The sequence below is a fragment of the Triplophysa rosa genome, linkage group LG25 (genome assembly GCF_024868665.1).
Source record: "Triplophysa rosa linkage group LG25, Trosa_1v2, whole genome shotgun sequence".
Classification (NCBI taxonomy): domain Eukaryota; kingdom Metazoa; phylum Chordata; class Actinopteri; order Cypriniformes; family Nemacheilidae; genus Triplophysa; species Triplophysa rosa.
Window position 1 is genome coordinate 5534523 of NC_079914.1, and position 18001 is coordinate 5552523.

The 18001-nt window shown below is 37.1% G+C and overlaps 1 pseudogene; it reads right to left on the minus strand.

Moving 5' to 3' along the window:
- Positions 1–298: 298 nt before the first annotated feature.
- LOC130549234 (chemerin-like receptor 1) lies at positions 299–14464 on the minus strand (annotated as a pseudogene).
- Between the last annotated feature and the right edge of the window lie 3537 nt (positions 14465–18001).

Below are 18001 nucleotides of genomic sequence, written 5' to 3' on the forward strand. Positions count from 1 at the left end.
CCAGATGAAAGAGACGCTGGAGAGCTATCTCTCCCCTGGGACAACATCGTCCCTGAAAAAGCCTTCTCTTCCCACCAAGCCTTGCAGAGTCACATCTGCGCTGGTGGGAAAGGCTTTTCAGGCAGCGGGTCAGGCTGGTGCTGCCCTGCACACCATGGCGGTTCTGCAGGCGTACCAGGCTGACCTGCTGGATGATGTCAGCACCGACGGGGTGATCGACGAAGCAGCGTTCTCAGATCTACGTTGCAACACAGATTTGTCTCTCCGGTCACCGCGAAGAGGCATCTGTGGTTGAACCTCACGGGCAATGAAGGACAGGGACAGGGCCTTCCTCCTTGATGCCCCGATCTCGCCTTCCGGACTGTTTGGCGATGCGGTTAATACCGTAGTCACCAGGTTCCGGGAGGCGAGGCGTCACGAGGAGGCATTCGTCAAATATCTCCCCCGCCTTGCCCAAGCGTCTGGAGTGTCGGCCACCCACTCCGGACCAGTTCCCCAGTCCCGACCAGGCACACTCGGGTGGGTCCGGTCTACCTGAGGCATGAGGTCCTCAGGGAGAGTGTGGCGAGTCGTGCCCCCCTCGCAGAGGCAGGGGAGCGGCCCACCGTGCCCCTCAGGCCGCCTCGGGAGGGCCGGACCTGAGGCGCTTTATCTCTTCCAAAAAGAAGAAGAAACCATTGGAAACATTTTGGTGACTTTATATTATTTTTATTCAAGTATTTGCTGAAAATGAAATTATGTCACATATAAACTGACACGACCGTGTGATGTTAAAATAAAAATGCAAGGATATACTATTGGATGTATTTATTTGGCAACACTTTTGTTATAATTTCATTATTTACAGATAAGCTACATTATGCATCGGTTTCAAAAAATTGTATGCAATTTAGCTAGTGGTTGTTTAAAAAAAACCAAGAAGTTAGGTTATTAATTCATGAACCAGTGAATGATCCTGTGTTGTACAACATAAATACAGATGTACTTTGGCAGCTTTTTAGCAACATACAGTAGGCGCTGTTGATCTGGCTGGTCTTAATATTTTAAACAGCTTGGAAAACCACTGTCACATACTGAAAGATGAAAAGGAAATCAGTATTAACAATTAAACAACAGTAACCCAGTTCTTGGTTGTTTCCAGTAATGAATATCATTAATGATATTAATAGTCATTGATTTGGTTCTTGAGGCTCTTTTAAATGTTGCTTCTGCTGCAGTTCAGTGTTATAAAGTTGTGAATTGTTTCCAGATCTGTTCCAACATCCATTTACAACAGTAACAACATTTAAGAGTCCTAATGACAGTGAATTTAGAGTCAATGTTTGTGGTCATTAATAATAATTCCCAGAGCTTTTGTTTTTTTCTAATTAATATTAAGTCATTACACAATTTCGACCTCACTTAGAGCGACACTTTCATTATCAGCATTAGCTTAAAATCACATCACATTATTGTATAGCTGAAAGATCTCTAATGATCTGTAATGATCAGAACAGCATTCAGCAGATCAGATATGAGAGTGAAAGTCTTCCATTGTGTTGAGTTTTGTTCTGTTACATTTGTGTGATTCTTGCACTCACTTGTATTGAACTCCGTTTAGTTGAGTTGGTTCTGAAAATAAACATGCGTTGCATTCTGTTACAGTATTGACTGTCAGTCTAAGCACAATAACTCGGTGTAAACTGATTTTTGTAATACTGAGTTAAACATATTCCTTTTTGGATAGATCAACCGAAGAGAAGCTCAACTGAAATTAATAATCACAGTAACTCATCTAAAGTGACGTTATATATGTTTATAAATATTCAGATGTACTGAATATTTGATTTTCAATGTTTTATTGAAGTGATAGGCTAATGTTGGGTTTGAGAATGAGCGTAATATCACTGTAGGAGAATCTGATTGTTTCTGTAAAATCCAATAAACGTCCTCATCATCCAGATCACAGTTTATAGTCACATTGTGTCCCAAATCAGTCAGTTGATCTAAAGTCTCTGCAGCTTGACACCACATTAATACACCTTTAAGATAAAAAAGGAACGCACACATTCATAATGACACATGGATTAATAAAAATGCAGCATTTTAAGTGGCAGATATTATCAACTCCCTTTAAAAAACAGAAAACATTTTCTAATAAAAAGCATCATAACACACAAAACACTTACAGAGCTGAAGCTGAATAATCATCATGTTGTTGCTGTGATCTAAACACGTTAATATAATAAAAACTGCTTCACACACACTGCATAAAGTGAACTCCACTGCAGAGCTCTATGAAAGGTCTCACTCATCCAACAGGAAGTCAAGTGTTTTTAATTTTAACACTAGAGCGAGACTTCCTTTCTTCAGCTAGACAATTATCCTCAAAAACAACCAGTTAAGTTATGTAATTTATATTTCATTAATAAAGTGAAGAATATGCAATGTTGTTTTGCATTTGATTATTTAATAGTCACACACTTCAGAGAAGTAAAATAGTTCAGGGACGGATAATAGTGTCTGACTAGTGCTGTCAATCTATCAAAAAATTAATCTGATTAATCACAGGTTTCTTTCCGCGATTAATCGCACGTAACATTAATGTTTTTAAATATACTTTAACATTCTAATAATTTCACATTTAATCTCCAAATTAATGTAAAAACATTTTTTCTTTATTTCAATAATAACATCATTTTATGAATGAAAGCCAACATTTTGATATTAGTACTGCAACTGATGTCTCCATTAAATTTATCATCTTTATTTCTTTATTTTAACCTTAATTAAAGCCTTTCAACATTGAAGTATAATTGAGAGCTATCATGTCTAACAGGTAGGAAATATACAGAAATTGAATTAAGTTCTCAAACACTTTACAGTCTCTAAAGCTAAATTCTAAATTAAACACAGAATCAAAGTTACAAAACACATTGATTAACATTAGTGACAGGAGTCACAGCAGCAGGTTTAAGAATGCGGCCCCTTTAAGAGCTGCCGCTCTATGCAGATCTGACGCCCTTTCCCATTTCCATAACGTTTTGCATTCATTTAGGATTTTATTTACCACGTTGAAATTTGTGCTTACGAAAATGCTAGACAAAACGGGCTTTCTGACATAATCTTGTGTTCATTCAAGCACAAAAGAGAACTTAATACTGATGTCTGACAGAGATTCACTGACGCAGCCTTTAGCCCGTGTATACACTAGACGGGACCGCTGTCAATTTGCGTTGTGGCGCGTCCCACTGCTGTCTGTCTATCTACAGTGCGTCCGGAAAGTATTCACAGCGCTTCACTTTTTCCACATTTTGTTATGTTACAGCCTTATTCCAAAATGGATTAAATTCATTATTTTCCTCAAAATTCTGCAAACAAAACCCCATAATGACAACGTGAAAGAAGTTTGTTTGAAATCTTTTCAAATTTATTAAAAATAAAAAACGAAAAAAGCACATGTACATAAGTATTCACAGGCTTCGCTGAATACTTTGTTGAAGCACCTTTAGCACCAATTACAGCCTCAAGTCTTTTTGAGTATGATGCTACAAGCTTGTCACACTGATTTTTGGGCAGTTTCTCCCATTCTTCTTTGCAGGACCGCTCAAGCTCCATCAGGTTGGATGGGGAGCATCGGTGCACAGCCATTTTCAGATCTCTCCTGAGATGTTCAATCGGGTTCAAGTCTGGGCCACTCAAGGACATTCACAGAGTTGTCTTGTAGCCACTCCTTTGTTATCTTGGCTGTGTGCTGGCCATAAAGCCCAGATTGGTGGAGTGTTGCAGTGATGTTTGTCTTTCTGTAAGTTTCTCCCATCTCCATGTATGATCATGGAGCTCAACCAGAGTGATCATTAGCTTCTTGGTCCATTTTGGAATAAGGCTGTAACATAACAAAATGTTGAAAAAGTGAAGCGCTGTGAATACTTTCCGGATGCACTGTATACTGAATGCGTCAAAACAAATCCCAATTAAATTGTTTAAAGGCCTTTACATGAATAAAAGCGTGACTATATAATGTAATGCTAGACAAAAAATGGCAAAATAAACCGATGCTGCGTTAATTGCTTTAAATATTTTAACGCGTTAATCTGATTTTTTTATGTTGACAGCCCTACTTAAAACCCTATAGAATTTGGGCATACCAAACCAGACATTAATTGTAAATAAATGTAATGCAAAGTGTATAGAAACGTTGAGTTGACATACAGTGTGACTATGAATGAAATATAACACAAATATGTTAAATATAACATATTTAATGATCTCAGTATTCAACTTTTGTACAATAAAGGAAAGGAACAGGTTAGTATAAACCTTGACATTCAGAAGACTATGGGCCGGTTTCCCGGACGGGGTTTTAGCCTAATCCCAGACTACTTTAAAAATTAGTGGCATTTTGATCGAAAAACAACTTGCACAATTGCATATCTTAAAATATATCAGTGCAATTGTTTTGTCTCAAGATGCACACTGTAATGTTTGTTTGTAAAGCATGTTTTTAAAAATGCCTTAAATATCCTAATTTAACTAAGGCCTAGTCCTGGTTTAGGCTAATCCCTGTCCGGGAAACCACCCCTAAATGTTTTAAACTAAAATAAACAGTTTTTTTAATACATAAACAAAGATAACAATTACACCTACAGCATTACAATATGTGGTAAAGCTTGTGTTAACAAAACAATAAGAAAAAAATTATATTAGCCTACATTTTACTCACTCTTAAGATGTCCCAGGTGTACACTATATGACCTTTTTTAAGCAGACCCCAATCTGAGTTATATTGAATAATATCCTGCTCTTCCCACCTTGGTAATTGTAGTGGATTGCGGCCATGACTTTGAAGCTCCAAAAGCACATATATTCGTCATGAAAATAGTCCATACAACTCTGGGGGCTTAACACAAGCTAAACGATGGGTTTTTGTAACAAAAATATTTATATTCAAAAAAATATTAACTATAATCTATGGCTTCCCGCAATAGCAGTATGCATGTTCACGAGAGAGTCGATGTCTGACGTAAGCCGCATTGAAATCCTCTGAATTTTTTTAACTTCTCTGCTGTGTCTGAAATCTTATACTAGAACGTACTGCTTTAAAGTAAGTACCAACATATCGACCATTAAAAACAGTACGTTCTATATAGTTTGAGTGGGAGTAGTATGAGTAGATTTCGGACATACTGCATCTGGCATGTTTTAAGGTCATGTGACCTATGCTCTTTGACCCATGACGTATTAACAACAACCTGTATGTAGGCGCTGATAAAAACATAATTTAGTCACAAGAAATTAATTTATTGGCACTTAGATTGAAAAGGGACATCCACCTTAATTATCCACCCTTTTTCCCCAAGTTTTACGCTATTTTTATTTGATTGACGTTTGAAATTTGACCGTTGCTCAGCTCCCGTGGCATCATGGGATAGAAGAGTGTCCATCCGATGCACACTCACAAATCTCGGCGGAAGCAGTAGACCATCCGGGTATTTCTCAACTACTGGTTTTTGTATGCTGAGGTTTCGGACATACTATTCATGACTCATTCTTATTTTAATTACGAATTTAAAGTAAAAAATTAGCCCTGCATCTGAAATTAGAATCACAGATATGACCCGGAAAGGACAAAGACGATTTCCACTTTTTAGGCGTTTCACCCGCACACCAATTGCTATGTATGAAGACAGGATGATGAAGAAGGGAATTAGAAAGCCCACTATAAACCTGAATGTGGTCAGAGGCAATAAGACAGCGAAGGATTTTAGGGCACAGTATTTAAATCCATTATGTTCCTCTACAGAATAAGCAATGGCAAATGGGATGCTGAAGCAGATGGATGAAAGCCACACAAACATACAGATGATTCTGGCTTTGACTAGAGTCCGTTTATTTTGAGCCCACACAACCATCCATGTTCACAAGCATCGATCCAGACTGATAACCGTCAGAAAAAAAACGCTCGCAAACATATTTTGTATTTTCAGAAAGTGTGAGTATTTACACATGAAGTCGCCGAAGGGCCAACGGTTCTTATGAAAGATGGCAACGATGCTGAAAATCAAGGACAAGATGAAAATGAAGTCCGCAATCGCCAAACTAAGAAACCAGTTGGAGTTGACCGTCATCTTCATTTTGTAGCTGGTCACAAAGATGACAAGACCATTTCCAATGACACCCATCACTAAGATGACAACATATAAGAATATGATGAAGATTTCAGTGTTTCCTAAACCCAGTCACTTTCTGGGGTGACTTGTGACTTCTGTCAGATTTTGAGGTCCCAAGGTGATGTCCACTGCATGAAGAAAAGAGAGAGATGCCTCATGATTACAAACTCATGTACAATGAAAAGCAAACCAAAGCAAATACACTCTTAAAAACAAAGGTGCTTAAAAGGTTCTTCACAGCGATGCCATAGAAGAACCATTTTTGGTGCCACAAAGAACCATTCAGTCAAAGGTTCTCTAAAGAGCCATTTCTTTCTAACCTTTTTATAATCTGAAGAACCTTTTTCGCCACAAAGAACTTTTGTGAATCAGAAAGGTTCTTAGGATGTTAAAGTTTCTTTAACCATTTAGACAAACAAGGTTCTTCAATGGCATCGTAAAGCATTTTATAAGAGTGTATGCTTAAAGTCTAAGTCTAATGGTTTACAATTTTTAAATATAAATGGTGCATTGGGCATCTTGCTTCATCATCATCTACACTCTTTAAAAAAGGTGCTTTCCATAAAGAACCTTTAACATCTGAAGAACCTTTCTGTTTTACAAAAGGTTCTTTGTTGCCAAAAAAGGTTCTTCAGATTATAAAAAAGTAAGAAAGAGGTGGCTGCATTGAATCATACAACTATGCTGCACAAATTTTGCACTGAACAGCGATTATTGCCAGTTGAGAAAGTTATTTTCCTGTTGATCTGATCTCAGTGTTAAAGTTTGAATTTGGTTAAATGCAAAAACAAAAATGATCTCAACAATGCAACATTATCAGTGAATACATCCATTTTGTTTATTTGAACCTTTTTTCCTTGACATTTTTGTTACAGATGATTAAAATGGGCCAGAAATGTTTTACATGTCACATGATTTACACTGGAAGAAAATTAAGCTTCCATTTAAAAAGAAGTAATACAATTTTACCCCAACACATATGCAATGAGTCTTTATACACCAAGTCTTCAAAATCATAAATAATTTTGCTATATTATACATTTAATTCATTTATATTTGTTTTCCCATGTCGTTCATGCTTCATTATAATTGAGGATAGCCCGACACAGTATATGGCCAAACACCAAGGATTGAAAGAAAGCACATGCATGTTTTTCTTTAGCTGACAGACAGTCGTGCAATATTTGACCACACCTTCCCCTTTATGTCCAGGAAACAGTGAACAACTCGTTTGGGGATGTGACGCAGCTAGTGTTCCCATGAAAGCATTTTTTTCTTTGCCACGCCATTGCAATTTTCTGATCCTTGACTGGCCACCCCCATGAAAAAAGAAATGCGCGAGTAAATTATATTTGTAGTCAATGCAATAATGTGAATAGATGCAAATCTGAAAGCTTGTGCTAGTGCGAAAGACGCTCGGGACAGTTGGACGGATTTGTCACTTGCCCGAGTGGGCCACGGAAGTAGAATCGCATCTCAGGCCTCTCTCTTCCTTTCTTTCTGTGTCTTCTTGTGCTTGAAGGGACAAATACTTACAAAAGTATGTCAAAATACCTGACTTGACGAGTATTCTTGAAAATGTATGTAATTATATTTCAATAATACAGTGAAGAATATGCAATGTTATTTTGCATTTGATTATTTTAGTTTTTGTAATAACCTAAAAACCTAAAGCAATGTTTAATTTGTATCTTTGTTCTATTTACTTATAATGCGCTATAGGCTTATCATTTTTGTTCATTTGTTTTTATTTACTTACTGCATCCGGGGTAAAAACTTGCCAAATCGGCCGTGAACTGAAACTTAAGATCTCAGATGTAACATACAAATGTTACATACTGTATATAAAAAAAGCTTTTACAGGAACCCTCGCTGCGTAACCCCCAAACCAGTTGTTCACTTTTTAGACATAAAAGGGAACTTGTGTCCAAATATTGCCCACTCTCTGACAGCTAAAGAAAAACATGTAGAGTATAGGGTTTGTTTCAATCTTTGGTGTTTGGCCAAATACTGTGTGGAGGCTATCCTCAATTATCACAAGGTAGGAAACACATGGGAAAGTAAATATAAACAAATTCTAGATCACAGTTTATAGTCAGATTAATACATTAACAGATTAACTCATATACTGTAATGAGAACTCATTTTTCAGATCTGATTCTGCACCACCATTCTCACCTCTGGATGATCCATCCTCCAAGTTCACTCTTTTTCTCCTTGTATGCTTGTTAACAGTCCCTTCAGATCTGTTTTAGCTTTCTTGGGGAGGTATTCCAGAAAGCAGGGTTTATTTACCGTCAGCTAAACCCTGAACTCTGGGTTGATTAACCCAAACCTTGCTTACTCGGGGTATGTCGGTTCCAGAACGCGTTTGAAGAGTAAGTTTAATTAACCTCCCGAAAGATACGCAGAGTTAATACGCAATCACAGAAACAACATGAAGACTTTGTCAATGGATCACAGATTTCACGAGTCACCATGGAAACGGACGGAAAGTTTAAAGTTTTTGACTGTAAAACAATGAGTTTTTTTTCCACAGAAGACTTAAACGACATCAGTGTATAAAGTGCGGGATTAAAAATAATAAAATTAAATTATTTAAATTATGTGTTTATAAAACTACAAACGCTATAAATTAATTATTTTATTAAATATATACAATATTTTAAATTATTAAAAACTATTTTTATAGTATAATAATTAAAATATATACTCATAATGGCTATCTTTGTTACATAAATTGTAGATTTGTTGAGATGTTTGTAACTGTTATTTTAACGTGTCTACCATGATATTTTACCAAAATTGTGTTGTGTATGTGTTTGATCACATTGCTAATTTTGAAGGCAGTATTAAACCTCTTTTTTGTTCCTTCTCCGTTTGTTCCTTAAAAAATCTTTTCATGTAATGCTTTTCAGTACACTACATTATGTATGATAATTAATTTGCAGCAGAGGATGAAGGTCTGCTATGACAGAGGTAGAGGTTTAAAATGTCAGGCCCAGTCACATGTCCAATATGTCATGTAGCCTATATACAGTATATATCCCTTTCAAACACACATACATTTTGTTCTTTTGTTTCTTTCTTTTGGCTTTGTTTGCTAAAAGGCCATGGCTTTCCAAATGTTAAAAGAGCTGGAAACGGCCTATCCTGAAAGGTTAATTGTAATTTGGAGAAAGGCCTTTTAGTGCTAAACTGTAGGAGGAGGCTGAGGATCAGAAAGACATTTTTAAGGAATACAGTCAGTATGAAAAACCTTAAGTCTACATTTTTTATGTATTTTTTATGTAAATGGATTTAAAATTATAATAAGAATTTAAATATGTGAACAATATGCCGTGGTGATCCCATTGGGGGGTCATCTAATAAAGCCTTGGAAACCTGCCAGGCTGGGATTTGAACTTGCAACCTTTAAGTTTTAAATCTGGCTCTCTAACCATTAGGCCACAACTATCTTTGACCCAATGCATCAAATATTGCCTAATAAGTGGACAAGAGTAATGATAAGTAGTTGCTCTGGAGTTAAAATACTTCACTATTAACATCCTTTAACTGATGGAAATTGTGAGGTGTGTATATTTATCCAGTGATATTTGGAGATGTTTTAATAAACCTAATTCAAAGTATATACAGTATTTAATATAAATACATGAAGTTTAACAATAACAGCTTACATTATTTTATTTAAAGATTATTTAATTTTTAAAGGTTAAATAATAAAGTTAATAATAAAATGAATTGTGAATGCTGAATTGCGATGGGTGAGATTGGAAAAGTAATTGTAATATTAATGTAAGATTATAATATATTATACGTAATCTGTGCTTTCACGCCCACTTGACGCAGACAACCCCTAAAGCTTAGTAACATTTCCTTACAATGAACTAACCTTGGAACATAACCTGCTCCGGAGCAGGTTATCTTCAGTGAGTAAATTGCTATGGTTACTTACATACTCTGAAAGTTATTTCCGTTGGGGTTATCAGATAACTAACCCTTACATTTACCCAGGTATGTCACATAACCAACTTTCTGGAATACCCCCCCCCCGGAGAAGATGTTTGTTGACGTTGGCCCCCTTCTTTTGGCAAATTCACACTGATCACAAGATTATTTGAAGAGTTTGGCTCCAAAACGCAATAAACGCCTTTTAAAAAAATTAGTTTCCACCAAAATCAGTCTTGTATCAGGTTGGTATTGAAAAGTCACTTTTTAATTTTACGCAAAATGTTATGTTTTCTCCCTATCTTTCCAAACCGCAATATACGGCAGTCTCACTTCTCTGCAGAATGCGATACATCCGCTCATCCAATCACAGCACACCATTCCACATTCCACGCATTGTAAACATTAATGGCGGCACTCTGAATACGCTCGGCATTCTAGTTTTCCTGGGGCCCGTTTCAATCAGGAGGTTCAACCAACACCGAGTTAAAATGTGAACTCGAGTTTTTGGTTTCAGAACATCTGATTTGAGTTAGTTCTATCAACTCTGGGTATACTTAACTTGAGTTAAGCACTTGGACCACAACTACGACAAGCCATGATCAATGGAGCTCCGATATTACGATTCACCATGGCAACGGCACCAAAAAAGCAACAGGCGGCAGTAAGCACTTGAGAGCGAGGCACACTTTCCGCTCTGCAAACAGTGGATTTACTGATGTGCTTTAATGTGTAAATGACTTAAGTTCAAATTGATAAAAAGATAAGTGTGTCATGATATATGGAGGCAGACACGGAAACACAGGAACAGAGGACCCAAACGCAGACAGCGGGTAAGGGGTTAACAAAATATGGATAAGAGTAATTTACCCTTAGCACTTGTAAATAAAATACGTTAAGTGTAGCCCTCTTTTGGTCATCATTCGTCTCTCCTTGGTCCTTATTACCATTCCCCCTGAAAACTGTGTGTATACCATCTTAGTTACCTTCCCCATTATTTCGGGACGTAACAAGGACCATTAAGTTTTGCTTTCTTTTTCATTCAAACATTGCTTTCATGACAATTTTGGCACATTTTCCTTCTCATAATCTCTTTCCTGTAAAGAACATACAATATAAAAATATGCAGTTATTTAAGACTTTTATGGTAATATTTCGTGTCATGGTCCTGACCTTCTTGAAATTTCTAGTTGGACAGGCTCATAACAGTACCATGTCCTGTGTGTGTGTGTGTGTGTGTGTGTGTGTTATGTCTTGTGTGGAGACACGTGGCTGTCTGTTATGACATTGCGCCACGTGTCTTCTTGTCTCGTGCTTTGTCCCCGCCCCCTTGTTTCCCCGTCATTGTCCCATTGGTGTGTCATTCCCCTCACCTGCCCTGTGTAATCTTCCTGTTAGTGTTTCATTCCCCTCCAATGCCCAGTATAATCTTCCCGTTAGTGTTTGATTCTCCTCACCTGCACCTTGTTAACTTCCCTTGTTAGTGTTCCCTATTTGTAGCCCCTGTTTCTCTTTGTCCCTTGTCAGTTCGCTCTTTGTAAACATGTTTATGGCCTTGTCCAGATTATTTTCTTTCGCCCTGCCAGTGAGTTTTGTTTGTTTTTGCTAATTAGTTCTTATTTTGCCCCCTTGTGGGAAGTTTTGGTTTGCCTTTTTGAAAAGTCTTTTTTTATCGTATTTTTCCCCCATCGTGTTTTTCCCCCATCGTGTTTTTCATTTTAAAAGATTTTCTGTTAACCCCTTACTGCTGTCTGCATCTGGGCTCTGTCCGCAATCCCTGACTATTTCTACTGTCTTTAATCAGTGCTGATTAAAATTTTTGAAATAATTGCAGTTACAGTTATTACAATTACAATTAACCATACAGTACAGCAACCATTTATTACAGTCATGTGCAATGAGAATTATTATTGAAAGTAATGCAAATGCATCATTTTAATGATGAATATTATGAAAAAGACTTTTAGAGTATACAATGAATACATTATAACAGGTTCATGAACTCATGACTGTATATTTTTACAATGCCAATGAAGAACTTTTAAGATAAATAAATATGTGATCAAAACACATTTTACTTGTTATTAGTTACTTATCGGATTGTATAAATATATTTTTAAACTAAGCTTCAAAGTTTGCATTAGAGTTGTGAGCACAACAGTCGTTTTTAAGTTGTGTGTTTAAATAGATGATGTGCTTGTAACACACAACAGACTTCATGTCTCTTTTAACATAATTACACATGCATTTACAACCTCTCTGCCATAACATTTTAAAACTATTTTTTATGTTTGCTTAATGTACAAGGACTTAAGTTTAACATTTTTTTTACTGTCCAAGGTTTGTTGATGTATTGTACAGGCTCTTCTTTGGGTGTGTATGTGTGTTAGGTAATAACAAGTGTAAAAGGTGAATACAATTAAATATTCATCACTTTATTATCTTGTGAGTATTGTCTAAAATGTAACGCTAAACTAAGCTTCTGGAATTTTATTTTAGTGGCGCCCCCTAATGGACTACTTGCGCTAACACGTCTGTGTTTACAGAACTGTATGTCCCTGCATTTTATATTTGTTGAAGTGACAAAACTCTTTGGTTTAACAAGTGATAATAATTAATCATCTTAACTACACATTAAACACAAGCAGTAATGCTGCTGACTGTCTTTATAACATCACTATGCAGCAAATAATTTAAACTGTTTCATATGAGAGGGCAAGTTGACTTCCCCATGCAGAGAGGAAGTCAAATACACATCTTTATTGTCTTTTTTTAGGATGTTTACTGAGATGCTAACATTTAATATGTATTTAAAAATCAATATTTTGTTTAGTGCATATCATGAAATAAGAATCTCCCCTTGACTCATGGTTAGGCCTTTGTGCAGCAGAGGGCAGGAGTGAGTAGTCTGCTGCAAATCAAAATGTCATTGTAATTAAATGTATATAATAAATAGCCATTAAATGTAAATATTCCAAATTTGTTATTATTATTATATTTCTGTTTTATCCCAAGTTAACATTAATGCATTCTATTTATGTCATGAATTTGGCAGAAAAGAACCCAGATGCAGGCAGGCAGTGAAGGGGTTAACAAACAAGACTTTATTATAAATACAAAGAAACAAAAACACCCGCGAGGGGGTGAACGAAAAGATAACAAAATAATAAAACGAGCAACAAGACCAAGACTACCTAAACAATAAACTAGACAACACTTTGACAGAAACTAAACTAACACTTACTAAGACAGGACTGGGTTACAGAAACAGGAACAACGACTGGCACGATTCACATACACGACGTAGTACATACACACGCAATGACCGACACAGGACAATGACACATGAGGGTATTATATAGGGAAGACAGACAAAGGATAACGACACGGGGCAGGTGTGGGTAATTAAACACTCAGGGAAAGATAACGAGGAAACGAGAGGAATGGGGCCAATGACAAGACACTGGAGAGAACGTATATTATTGTCAAATGGACAATAATATGTTTCTCTCCACACATAACCAAAGACTTTGTCATGGCTCTGCTACAGGACCAAGAAAAACATGACTAAGGAAGCAGAGCCATGACAATTTATGAATGACATTTTAGACACATTGCTTTAAAGAATGCACTGTATTTCAAATGTTTCACAGTAGACGTCATTCTATGATATACTGTGTACACTCTTAAAGATAAAGGTGCTTAAAAGGTTCTTCACAGTGATGCCATAAAATAACCATTTTTGGTTCCACATAGAACCATTTAGTCAAAGGTTCTTTAAAGAACCACCTCTTTCTTACTTTTTTATAATCTGAAGAACCTTATGCCACAACGAATCTTTTGTGAAACAAAAGGGTTTTTCAGATGTTAAAGGTTCTTTATGGAACCAAAAGGTTCTTCTATGGCATCGAATTTGACATTTGACTTTTACATACACACTTTATACTGTCACAAAGTAATAATAGATATAAATACAAAAAAAGTAAATAAAAAAATAAAGCGATAAAGAGAAGGCGATAGCGACTGCTTCCCATGCCCATGCCAGAGTCCACTACGGCCTCTCCTACCCCCTCGTCCTTTGCCCAGTCATGGCCACCCAGTTTCAGTTTTGTCCCCCTTACCTCACCACAGGCTGGTCCCCCTACCTGTCCTTCCCAGTCCTGGTCACACAGTCCCAATCTTGCCCCTTCTGCCTCACCACAGGCTGGTCCCTATACCTGTCCTTCCCAGCCCTGGTCACCTAGCCCCAACCTTGCCCCCTTTACCTACCTGGTGCTTGTTAGTTTTTCCCCATTTATTCACTGCCACTTCTCACTGTCCTTGTGCGATCGTCTTCTCAGGTTGGCTCCGTACCTGCCATTTGCCATATCTATAGTCTTGTCTTGCCAAGTTTAAGAATTCTTGTCTTGTCGTGTGGATGTTTACACCTGTGGATTACTGTGTCATTGAACTGTCTTGTCCTTTTAGTTTATCACCCAGTTTGGTTAGACTCTTAACCCTGTGTTTTCCTTTAATTTTTGCCTAGGCTCTAGTCGTTTGTTATTTTGTTCTTTTGTTTGGTTAGTGCCCTTGCGGAGTTGTTCCCCCACCCTTAGCCGGTGCTACCGTCTCAACAGCCACTGGACTTCCTGTCGGCTGGCTCTGCCGTCACTATGGCCACTGGACTCTCTGTCGGCTGACACTAGTGTCTCGACGGCTACTGGACTCTCTGTCTGCTGATGCTGCTGTCTCAACGGCCACTGGACTCTCTGTCGGCTGGTACTGCCATCTCAGCGGACACGGGACTCTCTGACCGCCAGCTCATCTGTATCTGCCGGTTCTCGAGTGGACTTCTGCCTGCTGCTCCCGGCTCCAGCCCCTTTGGATTCTCCAGTGCATTTGCCTGTGTGTTTGTCACTGAATAAACTCTTTATTACCCGCAATTGAATCTGTGTGTTTCACATCCCTGACACCTGCCTAATATAAAGAAGCAGGGCATTCCATAATTTGGGGGCTGCCACCGCAAAAGTACAGTCCCCTTTTAGCTTACGCTTCACACTCTAAGAAGCAGCTGATCTGATGATCTCAGACAGCATGAGGGTGTATTTGGGTGTAACAGCTCAGATACGTAGAATGGGGCAGAACCCTTTAAGGATTTAAAAACAAACAAAATAATTTTGAATTTATTCCTACATTGTTCGGGCAGCCAATTAAGTGATGATAGAATGGGGGTAATATGCTCAGATTTGCGAGTCCCCGTCAAAAGACGTGCTGCAGCATTTTGCACCAACTGCAGACGGGCCAAAGAAGACCCACTTATCCCCACATATAGTGCATTACAATAATCCAGCTGGTTTGTAACAAAGGCATGGATTACGGTTTTAAGGTGTTGCCTTGAGAGAAATGGCTTTATTTTAACCAGTTGTCTCAGTTGAAAAAAGCTCGATTTAACAACAGCCCCAATCTGACTGTCCAACTTTAGGTCAGAATCAAATTTAACCACAAGGTTTGTGGTCGATTTGATATACTGGGCTAAGACACGTAAATCAACCGAAGAGTCCCCAGTAACATCCCCAAGACTATCACTTCCATTTTATTTTCATTAATACTTAAAAAAATTAAAAGCCATCCAGGCCTTTATGTCATCAAGACACTTAAGTAGTGGTCACAACCGTCTCACTCTTTTTAATGGGCACATAGATCTGGGTATCTTCTGCATAAAAATGGAAAGACATACTATGCTTCCTAATTATTGACCCTAGTGGGAGTAAATAAAGAGAAAAAAGAAGAGGGCCTGAAACTGAGCCCTGTGGGACCCCCCTCAGTAGAGGGACAGGGGAGGAGAGATAATCCCCAATGCTGACACTAAATGTCCGGCCTTCCAGATAGGACCTGAACCACTGAAGCGCTGTCCCTTTAATTCCCACCCATTGTTGAAATTAAAATTTCATGATCCACAGTATCAAATGCAGTGGTTAGATCAAGAAGCACAAGAATGACATAATCCTCAGAATCAGTAGCTAAAAGAATATCATAAAAAACTTTCAACAGAGCCAATTCTGTACTTTGCATAGCTCTAATGCCCGACTGGAAATTTTCAAGCAATTTATGATCTTCCAGAAAGGACAGCAATTGGTTACATACTATTTTTTCAAGAATTTTTGACAGTATAGGTAATTTAGAAAGAGGCCTAAAATTTGTGATGTCTACAGCATCCAGACCAGATTTTTTGAGCAAAGGTTGCACTACTGCATATTTAATATTTTCAGGTACCACACCTGAGGACAAACTACTATTAACAATTGATAAAACAGATGGCCCTAGACTAGAAAAGATCTCCTTAAAAAATCGAGGAGGAAGAGCATCATGCAGAGAACCCGAGTGCTTTAAATGACCAGCAATCTCCTGTAACATAAAGTGTGGGAAAATATATACAGGAAATTAATCTTTCCTGTATATATTTATATGCTTCTACTCTTTCTCTAACATATCTCAACATGACATAAGAAGCTACTGATACTTTTAATAAACATACCAGTTATTTGGAAGTTTTGTGATCTTGGTGATCATGATATAGAGATTAACCAATGCAAGCTGAATTTCCTGAGGTTGATGTCATGTTCTTTATTTAAAAAATTTAATTAAGAAACACTTTTGCATTTTTACAAGAAATACACGATGAAAAGCTTTGGTGAATTCTTACCATCACATCTTGTTGAATGTTTTCATATTGTTGTTGGTGTGCACATTTTATTTACTGCAACTTGAAACATGTCATTCAGCAAACTGCAACATGAAAAAGTGGACATGTGTGATATACAGAATTGGATTTTGTCATGTTTAAAAAATAACTTCAATAAGACTAAAGCTAAAGACACTTCAAAGAAACCTCGAAGTATCACCCTGGCTTGAATGGTCTGCAGGTGAGAACAAACTTTTTGACTCAGTAGCAGTGTTGGGTAAGTTACTCTGAAAAAGTAAGTAAATACTAGTTACTAATTACATATTCAATAGTGTAATTAGATTACTGTACAAATTACTCTCTCCAAAAAGTATTTAATTATTTATTACTAATGACTTTCTATATCCTATATCAACCTTGATTAGTTAAGTTATTCAAGTAAGACATGAAACTACTCTTAATTCATTCAAATAAATAATATATAACTACATAAAGTATTTAAAAAGCATTTTAAAGTTAGACTTTGAATTTTAATGTCAATTCCAGTATTGTTTACATTACACAGTATTTAGTTCAATTACATCCAAAGTAATTGTAATTAACTTACAAGAAAAATAAGAGTAATCCCTTACTTTACTTTTTTTAATGGAAAAGTAACTAATTTACAGTAACTAATTACTAAGTAACTAGTTACACCCAACACTGCTCATAAATATATTTATTAATATTTCAGAATAGAATCAAGTCTTGCCCATGACCACATGCTCACCTACTTTTTAGTGTCTTTGTAAATGCCAGTCCAAAAAAACCTAGATATAAAGTGTGGATGATTCATTTCCTGTATATTTGTTATTTTAGTTCAATACTGGATAATCATGCATGACTGAAAGGAAGCCCACAAATGTTTAATCTTTCAACAAGTTATAGTAATTTTCTGAAAACCTACTGTCCATTCTATTACTAAAAATACTGTATAACTCTGTTATAAATGTACTGTCTAACTTTCCTTGAAATCACACTATTTTCACAGTGAGTATGTTTATAAGGGCATTGTGCTTCTCTTTACAGCGTTCAGGTTAAAAGGTTGTTTCGTATTTTAGAACAAGCTCTGATTCGTGACTCTATGGTATGGTTAAATCTAGACACAAGGGCACATGTGCACAAACACACAGAGCATCATAGCAAAGAGCAAACTGCAATGCCACCCTGTTTCCATCTGAGGTTTAGACAACTGCGTTACACC